Source organism: Phyllostomus hastatus, unplaced genomic scaffold (genome assembly GCF_019186645.2).
Source record: "Phyllostomus hastatus isolate PE091 unplaced genomic scaffold, TTU_PhHast_1.1 phas_contig_151, whole genome shotgun sequence".
NCBI lineage: Eukaryota > Metazoa > Chordata > Mammalia > Chiroptera > Phyllostomidae > Phyllostomus > Phyllostomus hastatus.
Window position 1 is genome coordinate 557,350 of NW_025333616.1, and position 9,615 is coordinate 566,964.

Consider the following 9,615-nt stretch of genomic DNA (forward strand, 5'->3'; position numbering starts at 1 on the left):
AGTGAGAGAGGAAAAACTACCTAACATTTCAAGGTATTCATGAGCTGCCTCAAGTTTATTGATTGACTGATTTATTATTGAATTTATTGGGGTAACATTGGTTTACAAAACCATTCAGGTTTCAAGTGTACAACTCAACAAAACATCATCTGCTCACTGCATGGTGTGCCCATCACCCCAATAACGTTTCTTTCTGTTCTCATATTCCTCCCTTTTGTCCCCTCCACCTGTCCCCACTCCCTTTCCCTCTGGCCATCACCACACTGTTGTCTGTGTCTATGTGTTTTATATGCATGTTTTTTTTTTACTAAATCCTTTCACCTTCTTTCATTCAGCTCCTCTCCCTTCTGACAGTTGTCAGTCTGGTCCATATGTCTATCCCTCTGTTACTGTTTTGTTTGACAGCAGCCTAAAGTTTCATGCAGGTTTATGAGAAAGGACATTTTTCTAACAGGCATTTCCTCTCATATTAACAGGCAACTGTGATCTTCCCTTCCCATCTCCCTTTCTTCCTCAAAAGGCAAAGAGATAGCCCCTCCCACCTGCCAGAAAGGCTCTCATCAATAAATCAACAAACAACCAGTGCTGGCGAGGATGTGGAGAAAAGGGAACCCTAGTGCACTGTGGGTGGGAATGCAGACCTGTGCAGCCACTGAGAAAAACAGTATGGAGTTTTCTCAGAAAATTAGGAATGGAACTGCCTTATGACCCAGTGATCCCACTTCTGGGGATATATCTGAAGAAACTTGAAATACCAGTTCAAAAGACTATATTTGCCTCTATGTTTATAGCAGCATTATTTACAATAGCCAAGATCTGGAAACAGCCCAGGTGCCCATCAGTAGATGAGTGGATAAAAAAGGTGTGGTATGGTCACACAATGGAACACTACATGGTAGTTAAAAAAAAAAAGGAATTCTTACCCTATGCAACAGTATGGATGGAACTGGTGGGTGCATATTATGCTCAGTGAAATAAGCCAGTCAGAGAAAGACAAATACCATATGATCTCACTTATATGTGGAATCTAATCAACAAAATAAACTAAAGAACAAAATAGAACTGAGGCAGGAGGTAGTCAGGAAGAAAGCTCCAGAGGCCCCACAGGGCTGAGGTAGAAAACACCTATACATGACAAAGACCCCCTAAGACGGGTTGTTCCTGTTTTCTGGGATAACTCTGAATCACAGAATGCACCTGTGCACTACCCCTGATTCATTATAATATCATTATAATGAAATAACATTGTGGGACTCCCTTCTCCAGTAGCCAATCAAGAAAGTCATGGGAAACCACACATGCGCAGTAGCTTTGAAATCCAACTCCTTGTACCTGCGCAGAAAAAGCCCGCCAAAGACTAGCAGGGGGTCTTCTGCTCCTATAAGAATAGAATCCCCCAGCCCATGTGTCCCTTTTTTCCTCGGCTCAGAGCTGGCTCACTCCTGTGTCCTGTGGTATGTACTATCACTTAATAAACCTCCCATCTTTCTTTATGCTATAAACTTTGTGTGTTCGGTTCAATTCTTTGTCCTCGATCACTAAGAACCTGGTTACCTGTGCACACCTGTGCACACCTGTGCGAGTTTTTGGCGAGCCAGCTTAGGAGAAGACACCGGAGTGGTAAGCCTCCTTTGCTGCTCTGACACCCGGGATGCCCTTTTCCGTTATCACCTATTCTGTTTCGGTGACTCTGATGTTCCGTGATGGAAGGTCGGCTGCTAATTTGCGGGCACAGGTCGGGCAGTTAAAAGCCACAAGGGCGCCCGCCACTTGAAGACTCCTGTGATAGGATAACTTGGATGCGGAATGGGGTTAGCCTTAGTCCCCGCCAGGTACAAGAAAATGTCTGCACAACGGTCAGGCACACTGTGGAAAGCACAAAACACTGCCCCCACCCCCGCGGCCACTCCCCCAGTAGGCATAGTCGGACCTTCCATGCGGGATATCAGTCACCACCTCACCTGCGCTATGACTTCCTTTTGCAGTCTTTTCATCAGGCCCACGGACAGTCTTTTATGCTTTTCCTCCCCAACTGACTTCTGATCTTTATACCTTCACTCACACCCCACTTGCCTTTTTATGTATGAAGGGTTCCTGCTGTCTTTGTACTAAGATATCTACCTTGGGGTCATTGTTAGGCTAGCGCTAAGTACAGTTGCAGGAATGAGCCACTCCCATGTTTGCCACGTGTATACTATCATTGTAAGCAGCAACATCGCTCAGAACTGCACAACAGGTGCCTGCTGGTCGCTGGTTACTAGAATGGCTGCGTAGAGCCACTCTTACCTAATCAATTGAATTTGGAATTCTAAGGTGGTTTACTTGTTTCTATAAGGGTATTTTAATTTCCCCTCTCAGTTCATTGTCCCTCCATGAGATCCGCCTCCAGTATGAAGGGTGGTGTTTTAGACATCGCTTGAGGTCCCTTCTGGGAGATTTCAGACGCAGGTACAATTTCTTAAAGCTCTGGAAAGTTACATGGAATATTTAAGGGTCTTCTTTGTGATCTGAAAAAGAGTCATTTTATAATAAGATCATCTTGGTGCTCCTCTGAATGGTTTACAGGGCCAGAAATTATTTTTCTAGTAAGACACTTCCTTTGCCCCAGATCTTAAAGCTTACAGGAAAATGAGGGTCCCCGTAGATGAAGAACACAGAAATGGAAATGTACTAGGGCCACAAGGGTAGAGTCTGGGATTTTCAGGATTATAGGCAATTGCTCAAGAATGCAGGACTGGTTCCTTCCCAATAGTTAGAGACAAAAGTAGACTGTGGTGATTCTCTCAAGTCTTTTTGATTTCTGTCGGCCGACACTCACTAGGATTTCTTTCGCCAGAGACGTCTGGTAGTTCGGTGGGATCCCAGGGGACACCCATGGCCCACTAGGAATCTCCTAAGGGCAGCAAAGAGAGGGACGCCTCTAGTCTGCAAAGGAGTATCTTTGTGTTTCTTTTCTCTTAGGATCACCGCAGTCGAGATGGGAACTACATCTTCCATCCCTTCCAAATCACCATTGGGTTGCATTCTTAGCAACTGGGATAAATTTGACCCAAAAAGTTTAAAAAAAAGAAGAGATTAGTTTTCTTTTGTAACACTGTTTGGCCCCAGTATAAATTAGGGGGTGGAGAGATATGGCCTGAGAATGGGAGCACAAATTATAATACTATCCTACAGCTAGATCTATTCTGCCGGAGGGAAAGCAAATGGTCTGAAGTTCCTTACATGCAGGCGTTTATGGCTCTGTACCGAGATCCCTCATTTTGTTCCAGCTCCACCTTGACAAAACCTACAGGCCCAAGTGTTGATCAATTAGAAGATACCCTCCTTAGCTCCCCACCTGTCTCTCAAGGGAGATTAAGGGAACCCCAGAGTTCTGAAGTCTCTGCCCCTACCTTAGAGGGAGCGACCTCTCCACCACCTTATGCTATGGATAACCTAAAGCCACCAGCTGAGGAAAAACCCAGCCCTGCAGGACATACTAGAAGTGGCGCTTCTTATCTCCCTACCACTCCTGCACTCCTACCCTTGAGGGAGGTAGCAGGCCCTGAAGGTGCTATAAGGGTACAAGTGCCATTCTCTATAACTGATTTACAACAATGTAAAGACAGGCTAGGGAGTTTTTCAGAGGACCCTTCACGTTTCACTAGTAATTTCCAGACTCTTACTCTAGCATTTAGTATGTTGTGGAGGGATTTGTACATAATTCTGACCACCTGCTGTTCCCCAGACGAGAAACAGCGGATCTGGGAGGAGGCCCGTAAGTATGCAGATCAGCTGCATACCCAGAACCCTGGCACTAACCAGTCAGCTGCCCAAGCTGTCCCGGACCAGGAACCTAACTGGGGATACAATACTCAGGCAGGGATCCGGAGTAGGGATGCAATGATAGATTGCTTACTGGCAGGAATGAGAAACTGCATCAAGAAACCTGTAAATTATGAAAAGGTTAGGGAAATCTTTCAGGGCAAGGAAGAGAACCCAGCTCTCTTCAGAAACAGGCTAGTAGAAGCCTTCCAAAAATATACAAACTTGGACCCTTCATCCCCGGAGGGTCGAATCTTGATAGGACAGCATTTTATAATTCAATCTGCCCCTGATATTCGCAGGAAGCTTCAGAAATTACAAATGGGCCCACAGACCCCCTTAGATCAGCTCATGGATACAACCTTTTCAGTCTTTAACAATAGGGATTTGGAGGAAAGAAAACAGGGAAAGAAGGAAAGGGAGAAGCAAGCAGAGCTCCTTGCACTAGCCTTTAGTAGTGCCATTGGCAGAAACCAGCCCCATCAGGGGAGCTCGGGGAGGCCTCAAAAGAATCAGGGGCAAAAGAATCAGACCTGTTATAAGTGCAAGTGCCCTGGACACTGGTCAAAGAACTGCACTCAGCCACCTCCGAGGCCCTGTCCTCTATGCAAGAACTTCAGTTCTGATCCCTGGCACTGGAAGGTAGACTGCCCCCCGTTCCCATAGTGGAAAGGGGTCATCTCCCAAGGCCATGGCTACTCTTGAGGACTGAAGGTGCCCGGGGAACAGGTCAGCCCCAGGGAATACTCATATTCCCATCTCTACCGAGGAGCCCCGGGTAACTCTAGATGTGGCAGGTAAGAAAATCGACTTTCTTGTTGATACAGGGGCCACTTACTCTGTCCTTAACTCTTACTCTGGACCTCTTTCCTCCAAATCAGTTAAGGTAATGGGGGGTCGAAGGAAATCCTAAGGCATATTTTTATACATTCCCTATCACTTGCCAATTTGAGAGTCGAATATTCAAACACTCCTTTTTAATTGTTCCTCAGTGTCCTATTCCTCTGTTAGGCCAGGACCTTTTAGCTCGGATGAGAACCATCTTGTTGTTCACTGAAGTGCCATTTGAGTTAAGTAAGGTAATGATAATCAGTAGTGTTCGAAATCAGGAAGAAATCCCAAGTTCAGTTCTGGATGCAGTAAACCCACTAGTTTGGGAGTCAGGGATTCCTGGAAGAGCAAAGACTGCATTACCAGTTAAAATCCAGTTAAAATGAAAATGTCTTTGTTGTTTCTATTAACCATTCTCTACTCACCTGTACCCTGTCTAATGGAATGGGATGAAAATTTTCTAGTGAATGCTTCTCGAACCTTAGCAGCAGGAGAAAACCTGGCCCAATGTTGGATATGTCATCCTAACCCAGAAACTCCTTCCAGATATAATACTCATATAAAAGCCTACCCAATAGCTAATGAATCCTTAATCAGTGCTTTGAATTCCTCTGCCAATTACACACGTTCCTCTTTTTCTTTAAGAGTCAGATGGGAGCGAAATCCTCCTTTGTGTTTCCGTATGACCCCACTAGAGTTAAAGCCATTTGATTACTCCAGCACCTCTCTTAAGTGTGACAGTACGATGGGATGCACCCCATGTTATAATAATACTCATACAAGGGCCATTGACCCATTTAAAGCCCTGGCTTCTCTTTCAAGTTCCAGCTTTCTAGAGAATCTTTCTGAGGAAGAAATTTTCAAACCTTTAAATTGGTCACATATAGTATGCTACCCGAATTATGATTCTAACTGTATTCCTAATAGTACCCATTGTTGCTTTGACAAAACTCACAATGCAGATACAAACGATACTTCTAAATGTGTTACTTGGAAATTAAACCAATCTCTTCAAGGAGTATTAGCAAAATTTCTACCACCTCCTGCAGTGGGGAAAGATCAAGGAAATAACTTAGGCCCTTTTAAAGACTGCCTTTCCCCCTTGCCATATGCCCTCCTTAACAAATATAACTCCACTGATGCCACAGTTATTGCAGCACCCCCGGGGCTCGTCTGGCTATGTGGGACTCCCAATAACTGGCTAATGGATCATTCAGAACTTCAAGAAGCTATTGCTTATACTCATCTCAGCAAATCTAAACGTGGGGGTGACTGTACCTTAGGGACCTGGGCACCCCAAGACCTTACCATTATAAATATAACCATGGGTCCTGGGAGTCCATCTCTCAGCAGAAAAAAACGAGCTTTTGATCTAGTAGTGGCTGGAGCTGCTGCCACTATAGCCACTGCAGCCCCCTGGGGAGGCTTTGCCTATCATGAGGTCACTCTAAGGGAACTCACTAAGATTATAGAAGAAATCTCCAAAGATACTGCTGGTTTTACTACTTTTAGGACCTTGCTTATTTAATTTACTTGTTAAATTTGTTTCTTCTAGACTTAAGCAGTTCCACGTCAAACTGATGACGCTCCAAGGTTTCCAACCAATCCCTGAGAACGATGTCGAAGCTGACCAACAGACAGCATCTGCGGTGGCCTCAGAAATTCCTCTTCAACCCCTAGATAGAATAGGGCGAGAGTTCCGTGGTTCTCAATAGGCAGGGTCTACTGTCCAATCTAAGCCTGAAGCAGCTATGGAAGACGGATCTTCATCCTTCAACAACCCCCAAAAAGATTTTTTGAGAACCATGTCTCTCAGGGGGAAGTTGAGGCAGGAGGTAGTCAGGAAGAAAGCTCCAGAGGCCCCGCAGGGCTGAGGTAGAAAACACCTATACATGACAAAGACCCCCTAAGACGGGTTGTTCCTGTTTTCTCGGATAACTCTGAATCACAGAATGCACCTGCGCGCTACCCCTGATTCATTATAATATCATTATAATGAAATAACATTGTGGGACTCCCTTCTCCAGTAGCCAATCAAGAAAGTCATGGGAAACCACACATGAGCAGTAGCTTTGAAATCCAACTCCTTGTACCTGCGCAGAAAAAGCCCGCCAAAGACTAGCAGGGGGTCTTCTGCCCCTATAAGAATAGAATCCCCCAGCCCATGTGTCCCTTTTTTCCTCGGCTCAGAGCTGGCTCACTCCCGTGTCCTGTGGTATGTACTATCACTTAATAAACCTCCCCTCTTTCTTTATGCTATAAACTTTGTGTGTTCGGTTCAATTCTTTGTCCTCGATCACTAAGAACCTGGTTACCTATGCACACCTGTGCACACCTGTGACAGAACCGGGGCATGGGTACATGAAGCAGACTGACAGCTGTCAGAGGGAAGGGGGAGGAGTGGATTGGATGAAAGAAGGTGAAGGGATTAGCCCAAGAATTTACATGCATGACCCACAGACACAGACAGCAGTGTGGTGAGGGCCAGGGGGAATGGGAGAGGTGGGGCAGGGGCTGGGTGGAGGCGGGCAAAGGGAGGTAGGAATGGGGACAACTGTAATAGTGTCAACCATGCAAATGAAGTTTAAAAAAATCGTGAAGAGCAGCTCCTTAAGATCCTGAATGCCTTGATTCTCCACCCCGCATTTGCACAGCTCCCCCTGGGCCTGGGATCTCCTCAAATTTGACTTCAGGTCACATTTACCAGCAGATTTCTAATTCCTTCCCTTCTTAAAATACCGTGGCAAGTACTCCATTCCCAGTGCCTTTCATATGCTTAACAAGTGTGAAGCATAGCTTTAGCTTTTGTGGAGAGAGTTGAATGAGGTCATTTGTAAGGTGAGCCTTTAAAAAACAGAGAAAGGACATTTAGGTAGGTTAGTGATGGTCTCTTCCCCCGCAGAGGATGTGGAAGCTAACAGTCTAAGCAAAGCAGTCTTATTCCAGAACCTGTGACCTCAAGTCCTCTGCTAATTGATTTAGGTGGACACCACTTTAATGTCTATAGGCATTAGATGCAAAAAGAAAGGTTTCTTCTCTTTGAGATAGCACAGATGGAACTGGAGAGCATTATGCTAAGTGAAATAAGCCAGGTGGTGAAAGACAAATACCATATGATCTTACCTGTAAGTGGACCCTAATCAACAAAACAAACAAACAAGCCCCTGACTTGAAACCTCAGTAATCCTTCCAAGGTTTAACATGCAAGCACTCAGAAAAAGGGAGGAGGAATTTTTATTGTAGAGACTTAACAGTTGAATGAAGAAATAGACAAGTGGGGTAAAGAAGAAGCTGTGTAACCAGAGAGGAGGGGGAGAGGGATAACACGGGGGAAAAGGGGGAAGGGTTGTTAAGGGACTTGTAGAAAGGACCCATGGACAAAGCTAAGGGGGGGTAGGATTGAGGGGGGATTGGGATGGAGGTGGGTGGGGTGGGGGAAAGTGGTGGCGGGAAAATGGAGACAACTATACTTGAACAACAATAAAAAAAAGAAAAAAAGAAAAAAATTTTAAATAAGCAAAAAGGGGTGATGTGGGGATGCTACTCACCTGTCCAACACCTAAACCTACTCTGGCCGAGTGCTGCTGGTTTGGAAAAGCTCCTATAAAAGAGGTTCTGTTCCTGCCCAAGCTCTGTGATTGGTCCTTGGGACCCAATCCCGTTGTTGAGAACTTCCTGTATCCAGTGCGATTACTGATAGGTAGAGACTATTTCTTGAATGGGAGCATCATATTCTCAGTGTTCTCGATCTTGGCTGCATGTTAAACTCATCCATCTGGAGCATTATTTCAAAGTACTAGTGCCCAGAGATTATGACATATAGATCCATGGGGGCTGCCCGGACACTGTGTGGGGGGGAGGTCGTTAAAGATTCCCAGGTGATTGTAATTGGAGCCAAGCTTGAGAACCAGGGCTCAGTGCCTTCAGCTGTGATTAGCAGCCTCCTGCTGTCATGCAGGTATTTAAAAACCCACCTACACATTAAATGCAAGTGACACATTAACTGCAAGTTAATGTTAAATGCAATTTCATGTTAAACGCAAGTGACACATTAACTACAAGAAGTCCATCAAGAGCCATGTTCATTAATTTGTAAAATAAAAAAAATTATTTATTGATTTGAGAGAGAGAGAGAGACAGGGAGGGAGAAAGAAAGATTTGTTGTTCCATCTGAGGCAGGAGGTAGTCAGGAAGGAAGCTCCCAAGGCCCCGCAGGGCTGAGGTAGAAAACACCTATACATGACAAAGACCCCCTAAGACGGGTTGTTCCTGTTTTCTCGGATAACTCTGAATCATAGAATGCGCCTGCACGCTACCCCTGATTCATTATAATATCATTATAATGAAATAACATTGTGGGACTCCCTTCTCCAGTAGCCAATCAAGAAAGTCATGGGAAACCACACATGCGCAGTAACTTTGAAATCCAACTCCTTGTACCTGCGCAGGAAAAAGCCCGCCAAAGACTAGCAGGGGGCTTCTGCCTCTATAAGAATAGAATCCCCCAGCCCACATGCCCTTTTTTTCCTCTGCTCAGAGCTGGCTCACTCCCGTGTCCTGTGGTGTGTACTATCACTTAATAAACCTCCCCTCTTTCTTTATGCTATAAACTTTGTGTGTTCGGTTCAATTCTTTGTCCTCGATCACTAAGAACCTGGTTACCTGTGCACACCTGTGCACACCTGTGACACATCTATTAATGCATTCATTGGTTGATTCTTGCATATGCCCTGACCAAGGATTGAACCCACAACCTTGGTGTATGGGACCATACTCCAACCAATTGAGCTACCAGACCAGGGCTAAGTTCATCAGTTTTATACTGACAACATTAATTTTTGTAGGTATATAAATAAAACTGTAATGTTTTGCATTTAGAAGTTCTGTTTATGTTTTAGAGGGAATATATCTAAACATCTGTCATCTCTCTGCTCAAACTTGAAAAGTGTCTAGACCAACACAGAATCCTACACAAGGTGA